General features: G+C 41.7%; 1 protein-coding gene across 18 annotated transcripts in view; it reads left to right on the top strand.

Annotated features, from left to right (window-relative positions):
* Positions 1–20,715, top strand: part of Ncam1 (neural cell adhesion molecule 1) — a 295,788-nt gene that overhangs the window by 141,959 nt on the left and 133,114 nt on the right. The window lies entirely within an intron of this gene.

The following is a 20,715-nucleotide window of genomic DNA, read 5'->3' as shown; positions in this document are numbered from 1 at the left end:
TGGGCTTGTAATTCTTTTTTGGCCACACTGCATGAAGCCAATAGTTCTGCTTTTGGTATACGTCTATATTTGACCAAAGGCAGCAGACATGTTTTTAATTCAGTCGCCATTTATTTTAAAAAGCCTGCACCAGTTCAGTGAGTTATGAATTCATCCTGAGGATGAGATGAAATGAGATGTTCTATTTCAATCAAAACATTTGGGAACTCCCCAACAGGGACAGCTTTACTCACTTCCTGGCATGTATTGTAGACTTGGGACAATAAAGGTGGGTCATATTTGTTTTCTGATGAACTCATTCTCACCCCAGGGTCTCCTGACAACCACAGAGCGTGCAGACAAAAACATCCACGCTCGCTTGTTCCCTTTGTGCATTGATCTTACACGTTATGTTCTTGTTCAGACTTCTAGCTTTATAACCGGCTACCGTCCTTTTCCCCAAATCCATACCATATAGCGGGATGCAGAAAGGTTGGGAGACTGGGGCCATTCCTCAGGGGGCTGGGAGAGGAGAGTTAAATAAAAACAAATGTGCATTTTCACTAAAGGATCGCTGAATTCTAGTGAGAAAACACAGATTAAACTTGTAAGGGTGGCTGGTCTTTGCTATTACACTTTCGAAGATCCCTTGAATAATGGGTCATACTTTTGAAAATTCCAGTAATAGAAGCCCCAGGTGTTTAAATTCATTCAGAAATCACAAAATATTGAGCACCTTGAAGAACAAGAATTTTTAGGTTTTGTAAAGTGAAACATTTAGAGCTTAGTTTTGAGATTCAAAACGTGGTGCGGCTCTGTGACACCGACCTCTCTTCCCTCTGCCCTTATTTGTCCTTCCATCCCCGTGACACTTTGAGGCACGGCCCATGTCTGGGCCTAGAATATCTTTTTATACCAGGACACCTCCCAAGGCCTTGGTAATGATGATACTGATAGTAATAGAAATAGCTAAATAAAAATAAACATAACTACAGTACCAAATTTTATGAAGTGACCATGACCCCCATACCTGTAAAATCTCATCAAAACTTTGTAACAACTTTGTGAGATGGGCACTATTTTAAATCCCCATTTTTAAAACAAGAGCATCAAAGCTAGAAGATATAAGTTACCTGCCCAACAGATGCCAACCAGTTGGCAGCAGAGCTGGGATTTTTCCTGCCTCTTGCCAATTCCCTGTTGCCCATCAAAGAGATCTGAAGTCATTCTAATTCACATATCTGATGTGCTTTTTTCATGTGTGTTCATGTGGCTTTAGCTACTTGCCACGATGGGCTATATAAATTGAAAAGGTCATGCTTTTTCCTTGTGGTTTATTTGGTTTTTGGCAGTATTTGGGTTTGAACCTCTTATTGCCAGGCAGGCACTTTACCACTTGAACTACACCCCCAGTACTTTTTGTTTGTAGATAGGGTCTCATACTTTTGCCCTGGCTAGCCTTGAATTACAATCTTCCTACCTCAGCCTCCCTAGTAGCTAGGATTACAGTGTGTGCCACTATGCCTGGCCCCAAAGTAATGATGTTTATAATGAAAAATTAGAAAATATAGTTAAAAATAATGAGTAAAGAAATTATCAAGATTTACAATCTCATATTCTAGATGAGAAAAACCACTGCTAATCAATAGGCTACTTGTTGTCTGAAGCCATTTGAGTGACACTAAGAAAGACACCAGATCAGCAGTGGCCAGGGCTGGGGTAGGAGAGGACTGGACTATAGAGGGACACAAAAGAACATGTTGGAGTGCTGGAAATGTTCTGTCTTGACTGTTATGGTGCTTATGTGACTGTATGTATTTGTCAAAACTCAGGACTGGAAATAGAGGCATGGCTCAAGTGGTAAAGTGCCTAGCAAGTGTGAAGCCGTGAGTTCAAATTCCAGTACTGTCAAAAAACTCCTTCAGGACTGTAAGCAAAAATAGTGCATTTTACTGTACATCAATTATTCCTCAATAAATGTGGCTGAAAAGCTAGCTGATAGTAACACCTTGCTGTATGTCCTTCCACACACATTCTTATACATATCCACTAGAAATGTACTTCTTTTACAATAGATTATACTCCACTTTGTCTTGTAAACTGTTTTTCACTCAAAATTGTGTCAAAAGCATCTTTCTAATCAGTAGTCATTCGTCTCTGTCATTAAAATGAGCATGATGATTTGAATAAACATTCATTTTTTAAAGTAGTTTTAGCTAACTTAAATTTTCTTATAGCAGATCTTGCTTTTAGGCTGTACTAGTGTATGGTCAGTAGGCAAAAAAAGAAAATATTTCTCCCAGAATGCAGTCGCTTTGGTAGAAAAGTCGTGAAACTGTTAAATTGTCTGGATAACCACTGTGGGGACCATTTATTGTTAGATGGCTAGTTACTAAGTTGCTGAAGGCTTTTCGGTACATTTTCCTTGACCTTGAACTGGATGTATGGCTAACGCAGGTCCAACCTATGCGATTGAGCAGAAGTGGGAAGCTGTTTCTCTCTTGATGTTCTGTTTGGGCTGATGATAACTCGATGTTTAAGGAGAAACTCTGTTTTTCATGTGTTGCCAGTGGAAATATTTACTCTATTTGAAATTCACTTTCCTTTTCAGAGTGTAATGAGTGCTATTTCTTTTAAAAGGTGCAATAAATATTTTCCTTTTGACCTTGAAAAGTTGATGGCAGAAAATAAAATCAATTGTTTCCCTCATAAATTTAAATAGACATATACCTGTTTCAAAAATGACATTGGCTAGATCACTTCACAGGCTAATGACATTTTTCCTGCCAGACAGAGCACTTGATTTACCCTCATCGGGAAGTCACTGTGCCATCCCAGTTTCCATTCACGTGCACACTTGACGTATTGTGATACTTAATGTTCCTATAATGAAAAATAAGAAAAATTTGACAAGGCTCATTGTTTAACCATGATGTAGCGAAGATTTCCCCACAAACATTGTGATCGCTTCTGCAGGCATCTCGCTGTGTGGCCAGCCTTCTCTGTTCCCCCAAAAGTAAACACATTTTCTGCCTCTGCCTTTTGGGTTTTTGTTTGTTTGTTTAAGTACATGTTGGCTTCATGAAAACCTTTCTGCCTAAAAGAGTGGGATTAGAAAAGCCTCCTCCTTCATATGTAGGGTTCCTCAACTTTTGGAAGTTCTTCTGGAGTCTGTCACTACTGTGTTTTCTATGACTATCCTATGGGCAAGTAGCAGCTTTGTAGAAAGGGTCTGAGGCTTTCGTTTCTTTTCTAAATAGGTGGGTGTATTATTGCTGTTTTAGTAAATTAAGTAATCAGTTAAAGCTGGCACATGCTTTAGATCAGACAGGATGCACTTGGGCAACAAAAGGAAATACAGCCATTATCTTCTCTTATAGGAACTCATCATTGTTCACTTGAATTTGTTGACTTGGTTTCTGTCTGGAATTATATGTAACTTTCTGGTGGCTCTGGTCATTACCTTAAAATAAACCTGAAAGATCACCCTGTTGCCCTCTGGGGTGCTCTGATTGACAGCAGCTCAGCAGCTACGGTCCATGAGTGAGTTCCCAGGAATGTCTGAAGTCGGGTCTCCCCGGACTGGTGGGTTCCATGTGGCACTTGATAGGGTGGAACCGCTAGGGAAATGGCGAGTCTGTTGTTGCCCATGCTTGTTTCAGCAGCTTTGGAAGGCTAATTTACTCTCCAAAGCTTCATTAGCTAAATGAAACTTAAGTCTTGCTCCTTTAGTTTGAGAGGTGTCTGTGTTTTTAAATCACGATGCATCTAAGGTCTTCTCTTGGATTATCTTTCCTTTGAGGTGACGTGGGGCTTTGAAATTAACCTGGTGCTGGACGTGACCTAGGAATGGTCATCCATGAGGAACATGACTCCTTGCATCTGTCCTGTGGCGTCACCCTGCACATTGCTACCCAGTGCAAAGCCTTTTCTTCCTGTTGATGTGCTGGGAGACTCAGAAAGATCTGTCTGTTTTCAAATCGGCCACTGACTTCGGTGCTGAGTACTTAGAGTTCTGCCCTTTTTAGGTTTAAGTTTGCCTGGAGAGGAAAGTTGAGACTTTGACCGTTAAACTTCTCTTGCCTTGTATGAGTTGATGGTGGTTTTGTGGAGAATTATTTGTCCTTAGGTAGAATCACAGCTCAAAGTTTGAAATGAAGTCATCATAGCCACTCCTGCCAGGCCAAAACTACCCGGATAACTAACTGATCTTTTTCCCTGTGGTAAGAGACACAAATAGAATTCTGTCAGGGAACAGCAGCAGGGAATTTCAGAGCGGTTTGGCAGTGGTCATTGCCGTTTTTTTTTTTTTTTCCCTCCTTTTAACATGAGCAGCATTGTGCCAAGGCTAACTCATATTGGTAAGCAGCAGGTCTATTTGTGTTTTCTCTAGTCATTACATTGATTATAGCGACTCTACCACTTCATCACTTTTGATTTCAGTTCTCTTTTTCCTTCCCTGGGAGATGGGGGGGGGGGTCTGTTCTTCCTTTTCAGGCACCTCCCATGGTTTTACATTGTCCTCTGTGCTGGGGTGGTGTCCCTGCTCCCCCTGGTGGAAGGCTTGAGACACAAGGCTCAGTGCACTCCATGCACTACAGGGAAGCCGCTGATCCTTGCTGGGAAGTACAGACAGGTTTCTTAGCTTTCTACTTTGAAGGTCACCATTCATTCATCAGTCAGCCAGCAGCAAGTAATTGCTCAGGACTGGAGAATCACAGGGAACTAAATAAAGTTCTTGCTTCATGGACCCTGTATTTTACTGTTGTGTTAAAATGTTGTATCTGTAGTGCAAATATCCCTGCCCCCTCCCAAAAAGAAAATTAAGATGAGCTCTCTTTTCCCTATTTAAAAAAAGTCTTACTGGGTGTAGTTGCATACACCTATAATCCCAGCTACCTGAGAAGCTGAGAAGGAAGGATTGCAGTTCAAGGTCAGCCCAAGCAAAACAAAAGTTAGTTCCTAACTCAAAAACAAGCCAGATGTGGTGGTTCACATCTGTAATCCCAGCTATGAGGGAGTCAGAAGTATTAGGATCACTCTGAAGCTGACCAGGGCATAAGCCCTCATCCTATTCTGAAAAACAAGAAAGGTCTGGGGGCATGGCTCAAGTGGTAGATAATCTGCCTAGCAAGCTTGAGGTTCTGAGTTCAAACTTCAGTACTGCCACCCCCCCAAAAAAAAAAAAACCCTCTCACTCAATTCTTAGAGAATTGCACACAGTTCACTAATGTCTCCCTATTCTAGTAGGGAATTCAGAAATTCAGAAAAGATACTTATAAATGGTAGATGATTTTCCAAGAGACATAAATTATAAGCTGATACCTTCAAGGACAGCCCCTGTTAGTCTGTGCTGTCCTGGAAGGAAGACAGAAGGGAAGGAGTTGCAGAGATTTTGAGTTGCTGTCTTCCCAGCGTTTTGCTCCTTGGTTTCACACCTAACTGAAGGGCAGAAGAGGAGTAAACGAGTCCCTGTGGTCCACGCCCATCATAATGCAGGCAGTACTGTGACGATAACATTACTGATAAAAATCCAAAGGTTGGTCCAACATATTTTGCCTCCATTTTCCTGACAAAGGTTCAAAGTATGCAAGCAAAGAGTTAACAATGGGTGAAAGGTCTCTTTCCCCACTTAATGTTCATGGAAAGCTACCATTAGTTTTAGTTTTGATCATTTTTTGAGTATCCTCATGGAATATCAAGAAGGAAAATACTTTCCATCAGCCCACTTGCCAAGAACACCAGCAATGTCAGATTGTTATAAGAGACACAGTGACCAGAAAGTCAGGGCTAATGGATTGTACATTAGCCACTAATAAAATGAATTTCCAATTGTTCTGAAAATGAAAGCAGAACAATAGAGAAACCACAACAATGGGATCCCTGTGACTCACAGATTCTTGGGTCTTCTTCCATTCTGTGACTGATCTGAAGAAAGCTTTATTCATGTGTACTTGTTAAGAACCAGTTTTTGTTTAAAACAAACAACAGTACCAAAAATCTGGCCAATCTTCAACTCAGATTCTGCCCAGCTAAATGGTCAGATCTTTCTCCCCTCTCTGCTTCTCTTCCATCCTCTCTCTCCGTTTAGTTGGGATAAAAGCCACATAACATAAATTTTACCATCTTGACCATTTTTATGTGTAGAGTTAAGTGTATGGACCTCATTAAAACAAGAAGTATTCTTCTAAGAGGGAAAAAGTTTTCTTCTTTTCATCTCTAACTTTAAACTAACTGCTTTAATTCCAGTTAGGCATGACTCTGTAGCAAATACAAAAAATGTGACAAATTTGAAGTAGACTATGTAGAAATTTACAGCACTAATAAGTGCGTTCTTGTATGCAATTGCTATTTGATTATGTCTTTTGCCTTTGGTTTTTGGACACAAGTCTATCTCAGACTAACTTTCAGTGTCTTACTCTAAGATGCTTAAAGCAATTTGTCATTTGAGTGTTACATATTTTGGTAAAAAATCTTTTGTCCATTCCGTGCTTTGTGACCTATTACAAATCGGGAAAGAAAAGGTAGATAGGGCTGAGGCTACACTCTTCCTCCAAAAGACAATCCCAGCCCTGCAAAGTCACTAGCAGAAAGGGCAGGGAGCAGACAGGAGGACTTGACTTCAGAGCCAGACCAAAGCCATGTCCATCTATTTTCAAGTGACCTCAATGCCAGCTTCCATCTGTGTCAAAGGATGGCAATCATTTTAGGCCTAGAGTTATTTAAACTTATTGACTGAGGGAACAAGCAGCTTCTGCCTTTCCCCATGGACTCCACCTGTCAAGCATTAGTCTGCTCATTTCAAAGAGGAAAAGCGATCGATAAAGGTATTATTCAAGAAGGAAGTGGGAAGATGACCCCAGTCAAGGCTGGCGAGGAGCTGGCTCTTGTCGCTGTGCTCGCCGTCCACTGGCACTGCCTGGTGAAATTCTTCCTTAGTCTCTTGCTATGCACTTCCTGGCCTTTTTGAAAAGGTTCCACTGGGTTTGGGAAAGGGGCCAAAGAAGCAGATTAAAATCTAGCAGTATGATTGGAACCTTTTTAACAATATGTGATTTCATATGAAAATGTTTATAAAATGTGCCTCTTTAGGAATATTAAAGATTGAATTTCCCGTATTTGGTGAATTCAAGTGGGTATGGACTGTAAAATAGATTCCATCCCTTCTCCTTCAACTCTCTTCAAGTGTGAGTGGAGTGTACATAAATTACACATTTCTCTTTGCAAATCGGCCCTCAGTAGGTCGTCTGCCAAGCACGTATCACAGAACTGGAGCAACGTTAGTGTCTTTCCTGATGCTCTGAACACAGTTTTTTTTTTTTTTAAAGTTTTCATCTCATCAGTATAAGCGATTTGGTAGCTAGCAATACTCTTAGGAGGAAGAAAATCAATATGTTAGCGGTAAGACCCAAGATGTATTCAGTGCCCAGTCTAAATTACTTCCACTTTAGTGTCCTTTCCACTACAAGTGGTCTTCAGACGGTGTTCTGGAAAGCATGATTTACAAAGGTCATGTCCTGGCTTTGGAGAAGTTACACTGCTATTAATGAAGAACTCCCCTTTCCCACACTATACACTTGGGGGCCACCTAGGACCCCCTCAACTTCCTAAGCCCCCAGCACCAGTCATCCTCCCAACCCAGGATATCCACTTGTCATGTAAAAGATCTTATTGACATTTTATTGCTTTGGATCCAACCAAAATGGCTGCAAAAATTTTGGTGACCATCCAGAAATTTCTGTGGATGGATTGTTAACTTCAAGGGTAATGAAAATTATTGATTTACTCAGAAACTTTGCTCAACTGTATTGAGGGAAAACCAGATTGTGCATAGAATAAAAATTTAAACTGGCAGAACAACCTAAGTCCTGGAAAATTTCATACCAGTTGTAACTGGTATGAAAGAGACTTCTTAGCTTTTAGTTTGTAGCTGGAACAGAATATGAAAACACTGACCTATGAAAGTCAAACAATTATGCATCTTTTATCATCATAGCAAACTACTTAACATTGTCTCAGACTTGGGGGAGGGGGGCAGAAAGGCAGATTTTTTAAATACACAGCTATTATAAATAGATGTCTCATAACCCACTGTAAAGAAGAATCATATTTTTCCACTTGAATCTTGGCTCCTGTGAGGTTTCTTTGTGTCATGCTATCTAGGTACTTAGAATCTAAAAATAAGATGTTGAATCTTTTTGCTCTTTTGGTATTCTCAGAGGACATTAATCTTGTTTCTTAAGTACTGAGTCCTCAGCAGAATCTGAGTTAGAGAGGAGTTTTACTTTTGTTTGGCTGTTATTTTAGCCCCAATGAGTGGATGAAAACCCTGAAAGAGCCCACATGATCATCAGGTAATTAACAATTAAACCAGTTAAGTGTCTCAGAAAAGGCTTCTGGGAAAGATTGCCCTGGAGTTAGGGAGAAGTTCTAGCTGGGCTCGCTCTGCTTTGGAGGCTGACAGCATCTCATTTGCAGCCCTTGGTGCTTTTAAGAGTGAGGAGGTGGACTTGGGCCAATCCAGGGCCTTTCTGAGGGAAACTGTGCTCTGTGTGCAGCCTGTGGTTAGGGCTGAACTTGTGGAGGAAAAAGACAAATGGGCAGAGGCAGAGCCCCAGGTGTATCAAGAAACAGGGGGAGGAGTTGGGGTCGTAGCTCAGTGGTAGAACACTTACCTAGCATGTGCATGGCCCTGGGTTCCACGCCTGGCACAGTGACAAATAAGAAACAGTCCCAGAAAAAACATAAACAGCAGAGTACGGGGACGTGACTTTCTGCTCAGAATCATGTGGGATGAGTGATAACCTGGATGAATAATACATTCTCCACAAATTTGTGGTTGATCTGATCAGATTAAAGGCCAGGAATGAGGAAGGGGCTGCATTATTATTTCCTGAAGTACATTAACTTTCATTTGCTCCCTTCTTAATACTTAAAATTCAAAAGACACACTGATGGAAGAGGCACAGCTATTAGCTACTATTTACATCTGTGTTCTTCTCACTCTTCTTAAAATGTGTTCCCTGACTATTTTCAAAAATAACTGCTTCATTATTCTAGGAAAATAGTTCAGGAAAAATGTGTACACAATTAATTATTGTAAATTCTTATTAGTGATTTCTAAGGACACCATGTGGTGGTGGAGGGAAGCCAAACAAATGTACTGGTAGAAAACTGTTTTCGAAGTTTGAGAAACTAGGTAGATATGTCCTCTCAAACTCATGTTCATTGTATGACTTCAAAACTGTTGGAGTTAACGAAGGATCATGCTTTCCTGAGAGGTTTTATTTGTTTGTTTCTTTCTTTTGGATTGGCGATCATTTTGCAGGTAGATGCTAGGCTGCATGTTGGTATGTTTTGAAGATGTCACTAGTGATTTGGGCTTGGAATCCTAAGAAAAAGTGCTTTGGAATCTGAAGTCTCAGGTTCAGGTTCACATTCTCTCACAGTGATGCATCTTAAAAAAAATCAGCTCCTGCTGAGCTGATGATGTGGTGCACACTTGTAATCTCAGCTATTCTGGAGGTGTAGGTAGGAGGATCACAGTCCAGGCTGGCTCTGGGCAAAAAGCATGAGACTTTATCTGAAAAATAACTGAAACACAAAAGGGCTGTGGGTATGGCTCAAGTGGTAGAGCACCTACCTAGCAAATGTGAGGACCTGAGTTCAAACCCCAGTACTGCCACAGAGGGAGAGAGAGAGAGAGAGAGAGAAAGGGAGGGAGGGAGAGAGAGAGAGAGAGATAAATCAGGTCATGCCATTTCCCTCATTGGCACTTTTCCTGACTTCCTATTAAAAACAAAATTTTGCCAGCTCTGGTCCCTGCTCTCTCAGCAGTCCTCCAGTACATATGCATTTTTTCCAAGTTCCTAGAAAACCCAAGATACTTCCTGCCTGGGGGCTTTTGTGTTTGCTGATCCCTGCCCTGAAATTCTCTTTCCCAGCCCTCTTGCTTGGCGAGGGGCTCTGCTCAGATGCCTCTCCCTGAAGGAGCATTCTCTGACTCTGACTGCCCACCCCAATCAGGCCTCTTGCCCACTCTCTCCTAGCATGCTAGTCATTTTCCCTGTAGCACATATCATCTCTGATTAGTTTGTGTATTTATTATTTAGCTATTTATTCTCCCCTTCTAAAATGAGTGTCTCATTAAACAATGAGTCTCCTGTGCTCGGTTGGATTCCTGGCCTCTGTGGGTGTTCAATAAAAATGTGTTGGTGAATGGAACTTAAGAACAGGTTCAGAACTGAAGGGCTCAATGTGTGAATCCATGGAAGTGAAAGAAATCTGAATAGAAAAGAATCCAGAGAGGACTGGCAAAGTAGCTCAAGTGGCAGAGCGCCTTCCTAGCAAGTACAAGGTCCTGAGTTCAAATCCCAGTACCACCAAAAAAAAAAAAAGAATCCAGAGGCTTGATTCCTGAATTTAATTGTTCATTTGAGGCATAGAGAATGAAAACGAGTTATTAAAATACAGAAAACGAAGAAAGAAGAAGAAGTAAGTGGGAAGAAAGGGGGATGGGAGGGAGAGAAAACGCTTTACATTTAAAGCCAGTCAAGGAGAGAGAGTATTTAAAATACCAAATCCAGTGATTACAGATCACAGACAAACAAAAATCAATTTAGCTTAGTTCCTTTAAAATATTTTTGGACAGAAATCTAAAATGTTCAAACCACCATAAACTTCAGAGAAGAAGATTAAAACGTTGGACAGGATTAAGACATTGCTTTACGATCACTTTTAGGAGAATGAAATTGGGAAGAGGAGGAAGACTTGGAAGTAAATGGGAAAAGGGGAATCGGAAGAAGGATGAGAAAGAAAGTAAAGGCGCCATCCAGACAGAGAGGAAAGAAGAGAGATACCCTGAAAAGTCTGGCCACAGTGGGGTTGGAAAGTTCCCCCTGTGCAGTGAGATCTAATTAGTAGAGTAACCACAGTTCATGGCTTTGAACTTGTCCTATGACAGGGAAAACTGCTTTCAGAGCTGCTGAGCTCTGTCCTCAACAAGAGCCAATGATAGTAGCCATGGATCAGGTGAAATCAAGCCAGACATCTTCTAGAAACATAAACTCTGTTTTATGAGCCACTGGTCTTTGTGATCTGGATGCCACCTGGCATCTGCACACTGGGTGGAAATTGGCACCATTCCTGGGAAATTGTCTTGTTTTCATTAGAATGGTTGGTAGCAGTGCCCCAGCCCCTGGCATTGACCTAGAGGCAATTGTGATAGAGTTTTTGAATGGGCAAGATTTCCTTTGTTGAGACTAATACAGGTCCCAACCTTGGTGGAGGAAGTGATATCTAATATCACGTAAAACTGAAATGAATTATTCTCTGTGGAGTCAGCTGGTTGGCATTTTTTTCCTGTTTTTCTTCCTTCCTAGGCCAGCTCAATTCTATTAAAAATTCTGTTAGCTAAATGTCAATGGGTTCAGCATGTCTCCTCTCTATGCCACACGTTGGAATTTTCCTATAAAATACTATTTTACTGTATTAGAGATAAACAGAATTTTATTAATGCCAGCCTCATAGATCTGCACATAAACCAGGGGTTATGTGTCTGGGGTTATATTTGAAGGGTTGGTTTATTCTTCTTCTTCTCAATTCGTGGTGACAAAATGGTTGGAAGACAGAAAAATGAAGGTGGCTTCGTTACTTAGACTAAATTTGCATTTAGTACTCTGGCTGTAGGGCTGAATTGGACCCTATAGTTTTCTAAAAGAATTGAATATAGAGTATTCGCTCAGACGTCTAAAAGAATTAGCCAGCTTTGACGGTGCCAAGTTGGAAATTTTACTGGTTTATGAGGGAAAGGCATTTTACAGAAACAACACTAAAGGGTTTTGAAGTGTGAAGTCCTTTTGTTTCCACAAGGAAGAATTAACTGGTGTTGTTGATCCTGGGTTTGTTCTGAAGAACTCTGGCCATTAGCACCCCGTAGACTGGCATTATCCTCCGACAGCATGAATGGGGAACTCATTTGGGAAAGCTGGAAGAGCTCAGGATAGAAGTGTCCTTATCTTTTTTAGTTCTCAGCCTCTTGTATACCACTCTGACTTATAAACAGCCAAGAACAAAGGCCTTAGTGGAGACCATGTCTAGATATCATATCTGCCATTAAGTAATCCTGTAGCCCAGGCTTCTTAGGAGGAACACAGGCCTCCTCAGCACTGCTGTAGTCATGCTTGGTTCTGACTCATGTAGGCTGGTGTTGGTATCCTGAAGAGAAAAAAAGCTGAGCCCAGACACAGCTGTGCCTCGGATGGAATCAGTAAAGGAAGTGACACCAACCTTATAAGAAAAACAGACACTCCACTCCAGGAAGAGGCTTTTCAGAAGAATGGAAATGATTCTTTTCAGAAAGGAAAATGGGGAACAGGATTTTCTGTAGAATTCAGAATCATTATCCCTTGGGCCCCAGATGTGCCTTATTGTCTTGGTTGGGCTTCTTGAGTTTCGTGATTCTCATGCCCTTCTGACTCGATAGAAAAGTAGGAAGTGAGAACAAAGAAAGGAAAGGAAAGGAAAGAGGAAGTGGCTTTCCAAAAATTTTTGAATTGTCTATAAGTGAGGATCTGTTAATTGTATAAATAATGTCATTCTTTCTAAGAAGACCATTTAGAAAACACAACAGTGCTTGCCTGGGTATAATTTACAGCACACCTTCAATCCTTTTGGGGCCCTGCTGGTTTATTTTGAGTGCCCTTAGAATTTAAGTTCATAGATACATGGGTGCCACCAGCTGGCCTTCAGATTTGATCCTCCCTCTTCAATATCTGGGCCCTTCTACAGAAGGCAGTGTTTTACATGAAAGTAGATTTTCAGAAACAAATCTGTTAGTCTTTGAAAGGTGCTGAAAGGTGCTGAAACTGGTGTAATGACAAGCCTGAACCTGGTAGAGGTTCAGTGGTTTTATTTTTCTTTGCTTACTGTATTAATTGTGCTCTGTTAAACCATCCTTCCTCACTAGTAGCAGGAGAGCTGGGATCTTTGTTTCTTTCATTGGCATCGTTGTCATCCTAGAGCCTAAAATAATGCCTGGCACATAATAGATCCTCAGGAAATGTTGTTAAATGGAACATCTTTGGTGCAATCCTGATTAGTTTCATAAATTTAAAACAAACCCAGGATTATCCAGTGTAAACCAGCAGTCCCATATGCTTTTGTAAATCTCATCTTCTCTGCTTCCCTCTGCACTTGCCTGCTTTAGGTGGAAAAGGCTTTGCAGTGGGAGAGGCAGAGTGAATGTACTCTAGCTCTAGGGCTCTCCAGTCCTTTCCTTTGTCTCATTCTCCAGCTCTTCTTGTATTTCAGGGTGGGGAGGAAGAGACAGTTGTTCCTCGTATCACCAGCAATGGCTGCAGTCTTCTCTCTGTAGGTGTGGGCTGCTTCTCTGGTTTCCCTGATGGGTGATGGGTGCCTACCAGGTGAGAGACATCCAAATATTGACCTTCTTGTGGTACCTAAGGGAGAGTTCTTCAGAACCCTTTCAGGGACTCCTGTTCCATAGATTTGGATGGTCAAGTGTCAGCTCTCCTTCATCCATTTGCCACCTGACTCTGCTTTGGTTGTACAGCCCACAACTTTTCTTCCTGAGTGCCTCCTCATGGAGGCTGCCCTCTTAGATAGGATCCCAACAAGGAGACATAGGCCAAAGGAAGCTTGCTTATCGTCATCTCCACTATATAGCCACTGCTTATCTCTGCCCGGCCACTTCTCTGCACATCACTTTCCACCTGCTCTGGTAGGCTCAGGGCCAGTCTACAGTGGGCTCACCTAGCAGTCATCCAGCTGGGAAACAGGATACCAGGTTCCTTTTCAGGTAGCTTAGTCCAAATGCTCTTGGATAGTCACCTCATCCTTGTCTTGGGAGAGTCAAAGGCTATTGGCTCCAGGATCAGGGAGAATAAAAGCCACAGCTCCTCTCATGGAAAACCCAGAACAAAGAATGCCACCTGTTCTCGTCTCTGTTATTTCTGGGGAGAAGGAAGAAAGGTGCAAGTGGGGAGTGAAGTGCAGCCTGGATGTCCTGCCTGCTCCTTAAGCCTTGCTGGGAGGTGTCACTTCCCAGACATTTGGACTCTTTAGAAAGCAAGCACTTGACTTTATCTTTGACCCTAGCATTACTCCCTTGGTTGTGTCCTGCTTCACAGAACAGATTTCTACCTCTCAGTTTGGAATCCTCTCAATCCAGCCAAGCAGGGACTGAAGTCACCATTGCTAAGTCCCCGTCTGTGTAGTAATGCAGCTGTTGTGTGTTCTTCAGATTGTTAAAGGGAGAGTCAGGAGATATGTGAAAAATCCCTATTTGCTTTTAGTCTTGCAGTACTCTTAATGCTCGTTACATATGAGGAACTGCAGTGTATTCATTCTTCCGTATCACTCCTGATGATAAGAATTTATTTTTGAAGACCTTGCTTTGGATGGAAACTTACCTAAAGATCACAGAGTGATGACATATAATATTTTGAAACTAAAAAAGAAAGAAAAGAAATCCTCATTGTTTCTGCATGTTCATCTGGCTTTCACTACAGCATTAAAGTCAGTTTAAGGCACATTTACTGACAGCTGGATCACTCCAGGTCTGGCAAAAGAACAGGAATCAACACTTCTGTTAAATTCCTAGCAGTACTTTGAATGTATATTAAATGTGTGTCATAAAAGTGTGCACAGATTGCTTGAAGACTTCTGTCATTAAGGGCCCAAATGCTTACCATTAGCCATCACACTTGTGATACCTCATATAATTGAAAAAGGTTTTGGCAATACACGAGCATATGTAAAGCTTGTCATTCCTATTAGTGCTCTAATTAAATCAGCCTTCTAATCAGACAGCTTTAAAAATCTTAAGTAATATGATTACAGCAAAATAGAGTAGAACCCTCAGAAGTGGGAAACAGAGTCACGTAGTAAGTTTCCCATAATGTTTGATGAATAGGTAGGTCTGCATTTGAATATGAAGTCTAACGTAAAGCTATTTTTCTCTAAGTCCTCCCTCGAAAGACTGCAGGCAAGGCTAGTTTTTCATGAGTCTACTTCTTAATCAATGGACCACTTTTCTTAAGTGATGATTGCAGAAATATTTTAGAAACTTTTTGTAGAGAAATAACGGTATATTCCATTTCTAGAAATGTAGGAAAATGATTGTAAACAAATCAAGAGAAATCTTGATGATCTTTATTAATGGGAGGAATTAAATCAGATACTACTTTATTTTCCTTACTTCTTGGTTAGATTAAAATTTCAACAGAGACTGCAGCTTGGGGTGATGAGAGTGGCCCTTTATACACTACTGGATTTGAGGAGAAAAGACAGTTTGTGCACCTCCCTTGCAGTGCCAGCTTACTGCACTCCAGTCCAGAAAGGGCTGTTGTGGGTAGGCAGAGGATGTGATCTGCAGAGCCTGCTGGGCAGAGTGTAGGACCACAGTTCACCAGGCTGGATGTTGGTGGGGAACGTCAAATGGCCCCATCATGCCTGAAAATCAGACAATGATATCACCTTCTATGAAATCTGTGATGCTGGTTTTTGTCCTTTGCTGCCAAGTTGAATCTTAGGTCTTTCTGAGCCTCTCTTCCGTAAACAACCCTAACAACAACAACAAATAACAATAACCATAGTAAAGCAGCTGCCCGCTACGTGCTGTGCTGTGTGCTTTGCAATCTTAACTCTAATCTTTAGTTAGGGCATCTAACCTTATGTGGCCCCCTCAAGATCAGACATCTCATCAAAGTGCTGAAGGTAAGATTTGAACCCAAGTCACAGGCATTTCTGTGCTGCCTCCATGCCTGGGTAGAGCTGAAGATGAGGTGAACATCATCTCACATGCTCATGAAACTAATTCAGGTGTGTTTATAGCCATATTTTCCTTATGCTTACCACCCTTCTCTTTTATTGCTTGGTCTTTAAGTAACACAAAAGATCTATTATATCATTACAGTTCATTTTTCACATAATTGCATTCTCCACAGATGCAATTGACAAATTATCCAGCTTCTCTTGTCTCCTTGACATTCTTATGTAGTTTTGAAATGCATTTTAGATTAAAATTTCTCTCATAAAAAGCAATATTGTTACTTTTCAATAAGAATCTGCTCAATTCCCTGGCCCCCACTGCAAACACAAGAAAAATTCACCCACAACGCACAATAAGCAAGTTTGCAGTAGAAAAACTCACCCACCCTCTAGGTCAGACTTAGGCAAAACTGCCATAGTTGACATTTATTTGAGATCATCCACCACATGTCCTGATGTAATTAAGCATAATGGGCACTTCTCTTGGTAAATGCAAAACAGGAAGCACAACTAGAAAATAAAAGAATGGAGTGAGATTTATTACACACAGCAAGTAAGGAGAGCTCTAGAGTTATTCACAGTGGAGCATACTCCACAAACAAAGAAAACAAGGGGATTATTATTGGGAACCTCCACCTGTTCATATAGGAAAGCACATGTAATGCCAGGCACAGATCTGAGCATGCTCAGTTGAGGGTCATAAGTCACATGTTCAAAAAAGAAAAATGGCAGACACCAATGCTCTGGACAGAGAATTTAGTATTCCAATGATCAAAGGTTACTCTAGGTCACCTAAAATAATGAGTCAGAGTGACATGGTGACCTTGACTCTTTCCTTGTAAGTTTTTCCAAAAAGACTTGGCTAAAACAAAAAAGAAAAAAAACACATTTGAAGACACTTTAATAGTCTTTTAAAGAGTGGCAGCTTTCTCCCCTGTAAATAAAGGAGTTTTCCCCTAGAAGTGACTGCCTCACTTACTGGCTAACACTTAAGAGTGTGTGATTTTTCTTCAGATCAGCCAGACAGATCTTGGTGCACGGGACAGGGATGAGGCCAGGTTTAGGTATCTAGAGAAGGATCTTCGCTCCTGCCTTTTGCTGTCCCAACACAGTGACAGCACTTATCAAGCCTCCTAAATGTCTTTCTCCCATGATTAAACTCACACAAGGTTTGGCTTTTCACTGGTTGTGGGTACTTCTTGGGTAATAGATCTGTGAGTCTCAAGCCTGATTCTATAACACAGGCATCCAGGTGCTTGTCAAATACACTTTCCAGAAAGGCTCCACTGCAGAATCTCCAGAGTTGGGGCTTATGCATCAGTTTTAAAAAAACTTTCCAGGCAATTCTATTGTATAGACCCTACCTTAGAATAACAAATGGAATTTGTTATAAACAGATTGCAACAAACAAGGGCTTCTCAGAGAGTTTCCAGGCTTCACCAAACTTCTCCTCTGTCTTCCTCCAGGAGACATTTAAAATGAAGTTGTATCCTAGCACTACTGGCTTAACTGCTTCTGTAAAAGGGGAGTGGAGATTGTAATAAAAGTATCATCAATGAGGCATCTTTTTAGCCAGTGACTGTTAGGACAGTGTTTTGAAACCCCCATGACTTCTAGTGTCATTGGTGGTGTAGATTAAGTAATGATTACAGGATAGAGACTTTTAAAGTACCAATATGAAGGGTTGCAAGGCATTAGAACTTTGTAATTCAATTTCAACCCCAAAAAAAGTGAATTATAGCAATAAAAAGGTAAGTGGTTAGTACCTGTAACAAAACCCACACAGCTTTAAGCAGTGTCCCTTTATAAGAAAAAGATTCAGGAGGTTGTCACTTTACACCAACGTTGCATTTTGGCTGCTCAGTTGTGAGCTGATTGTTCGAACTTAGAGCACACTTGCCCACAGACACAAAGGAACTCCGCCCTTGTGATGGGTGCTTGTGGAGGGCCAGGCAGAGGGGAGTTGGTGTGTTGGGGCTGCTCAGCCATCATGTTGGGGGTGGCTGAGCCCTTGTTTCTTCCTGGGGCATGTCCATCTGGATGACTGACACCAAGGTATAGCCACTGTGTTGTTGGGCCCGTCTTGTGTTCTTCCTTGTCTGGCATCTGCCCTGCAACTTAATTCTGCTCCATTACCTAAAAGACAGCACCATTCACTCTGGACACATTCCTTCCAAGGTCATTGAGTGCTCAGAGGATTTATTCAGTAACTCTTCATTGCTCAGCACCTGCTTGTGGGGCCCAGGAGTACAACAGCAGGGTTTGACAGAAAGCAGAGCTAGCTTTGCCTCTCCCGTTTGTTTGTCACACATTAGCTCTGTGAGTTCCACACTTCAGTCTGTTCTTCTGTGAATGGGAATAAAGGAATCTTGTAAGTTACCATCCAGTGCATTCTGGGATAGCAAAGCACTTTGCCAGGAGCTTTGATCCAAGAGTCAGTAATAAATGGTTTCTCTCCAGGGTCACGGTGACCCTAGAGAGAGAGGCAGCTTGTGTCACACAAAGTTGCTATGCCTTATGAAGGCAATGGTGACAGAGCTCTATTTGGCTTACTTCCTACAGCAATGCCCTGTTCCTCTGCTGCTTCACGAGGATGCCTCTTTCCTTTACATCTCTGTGTTCTTAGGGATCACACACTCACTTTTCTGGGCCTGGGCTTATCAATTGATCAACAAGACTCACATTTAATTGGAGATTCCCTTTAGGAGGGTCAGCCTAGATTCCAATGAGGAAGGGAAGAGTGAAAAGACAACAAGGAGAAACTGCCAGGCTCGTGTAGGTGTGCTTCTAAATGGAGTGTTTGTCGTGCAGGTGGCTTGGAATTGACACTGCATGACCAGCAACTAAAGAGTTACTAAAGTCTCACTTTCCCTAAGAGGGTGTGCGTGTACGTGTGTGTGTGTGTGTGTGTGTGTACCACGCACATGCACACATGGAGTTTGTATTAAAAATTAACCCTGGAGGAGAGTATGGAAAGCAAAAAAGAGCAGAACATTAAAGCGATGTCTGTCTGGGAGCCATCATCTTGGGGAAGGCTTTGTCTGCTCATTAGACTTGGTCTCAAGGGGGCTCTGGGAGGGGCCGCCATGGACTGGCAACTTTCTCCCATCGATTGTGCTGGATAGCAGGCCTCTCATTTCCCGAAGAGGAGCCTTTTTGTCTGACAAATGAAGATACATCCAATAAAAATCTATTACTAGCTCAGTATCTCAGGGCCAAGTTTTGCTTTTGAAAATTAAACTGTTGTCCCGGCAGACTGGTTTTTGCATAATTTTCTGTGCGTGTGGCACTGGCTCCATGCACATCCGTTGGCTCCGAATTCACTATAATGAAATTCTTTTCTGTTGTTTCCTGGGCTGCTCTATAGACAAAGATCTGTATTTTTTTTTTTTGATGCCAGTGACATTGACCAAAACGTATGAGCATTCATCATCTACTCTCTGAAACGTCCGGCTCTGTCAGAGCTGCGAGGTAACAACGGGCCATCAAGGCCAAGTCCTGTTCATTCCACCCGTGATTAAATACAGCGTTATTCTGAGGAACTCCTTAGAACCCATCTTTCTTCATGTGTGCCATAGGAGCACAGAATGTAAAACAAATACCCTGGCACCAAGATTGCTGGGAGAGAGGCAGGGCAGCCTGGATTCACTCTGTCCTGGAGGTCCTTCTCAGCCCTTGCTAGTTCATTGGTTCAGTAACTAGGCCGGTGACTTAGCACAAATCTCTTGTAGTTCCAGCATTTGTCCTATTAGTAAATATATTTTAGGCAGGGCACACATTCTTGCCTTTTCTATATTATGGCTATCTTTTCATAGCACTGATCTCTCTAATGTCCCTCTGGTCATGTGGGTGTCAAAGGGCCACCTTTTTAGTGTGCCAGTATTAATTCAAATAATAAGACAGTCATATGGAACATGCATCAGGCCCAGTGTATCTTCTAGATATCAGTATGGTGTGTTTGACACTTGAGATCCTTATGAAGTCATGCTCAGTACTCCTTAGTGAGCAGGTTCAGGGGACTCCAGCTATAGTTGGCAGAGTGTCTGAAGAAACTGGTATGTTTCTTGATGGGGTTAAGGAATATTTTTAAGAGCATGGTGACTCACATCTATAATCCCAGCTACTCAGAAGGCAGAGATCAGGGGGTTCAGGGTTCAAGGACAGCTCAAGCAAAAAGTTAGGGAGAACCCATCTCAACAAATAAGCCACACATGGTAGTGAATTACATTAATCCAAGCTATGCAGGAGACATAGGTAGAAGGATTGTGATCCAGAGCTGGTCCCAAGCAAAAATAAGAGACCCCATCTGAAAAATAACGAAAGCAAAAAGAACTGGGGATGTGGTTCAAGTGGTAGAGCACCTGCCTAGCAAGTGCAAGGCCCTGAGTTCAAACCCCAGTACTTCCTTCCCCTCAAAAAAAAAGAGCATGGCGATCATTTATTTTTAATTTCTGTATTGGAAAACTTGATGTGGTTGGTTTCATTCGCTTGACAAATATTTACCATGCATCTTTGTGTGCACTGAGCGAGGCAGTGAGGAACAACAATGGAGAAAACAGAAAATTTCCCCTGCTTTCATAAAGCTTAGCAGATCCAATGAACATGTCAATTAAATCGGACAGCACAGAATGGTGTCTGTTCGTGGGGCAGTCAATCAAAGAGGGAAACTAAGATTGGGAGTGCCAGGGAAAAGCAGTGTTGGTGAATTAAACAGATTGAAAGTCAATTTGGATAGGAATGACAGACTGCATTCCGCGTGAGGATTGAGCTACGGACTTCTTTGTGACATCATTTGTACTACTGCCTTGTTATTTTATTTAAGCTTTCATGGTTTGTCCTGTTTCTCTTAGTTTGTAAGCAATTTGAAGACAGGAACTAGAAGTCATCAGTCCTGGCTTCCCGTTCTGCATGGACTCTGGTGCAATGTAAGGTGCAGGGCATCTC

The sequence above is a fragment of the Castor canadensis genome, chromosome 2, assembly GCF_047511655.1.
Source record: "Castor canadensis chromosome 2, mCasCan1.hap1v2, whole genome shotgun sequence".
NCBI lineage: Eukaryota > Metazoa > Chordata > Mammalia > Rodentia > Castoridae > Castor > Castor canadensis.
The sequence above is the reverse complement of the archived record's forward strand: the minus strand, read 5'-3'. Positions and strand labels throughout refer to the sequence as shown.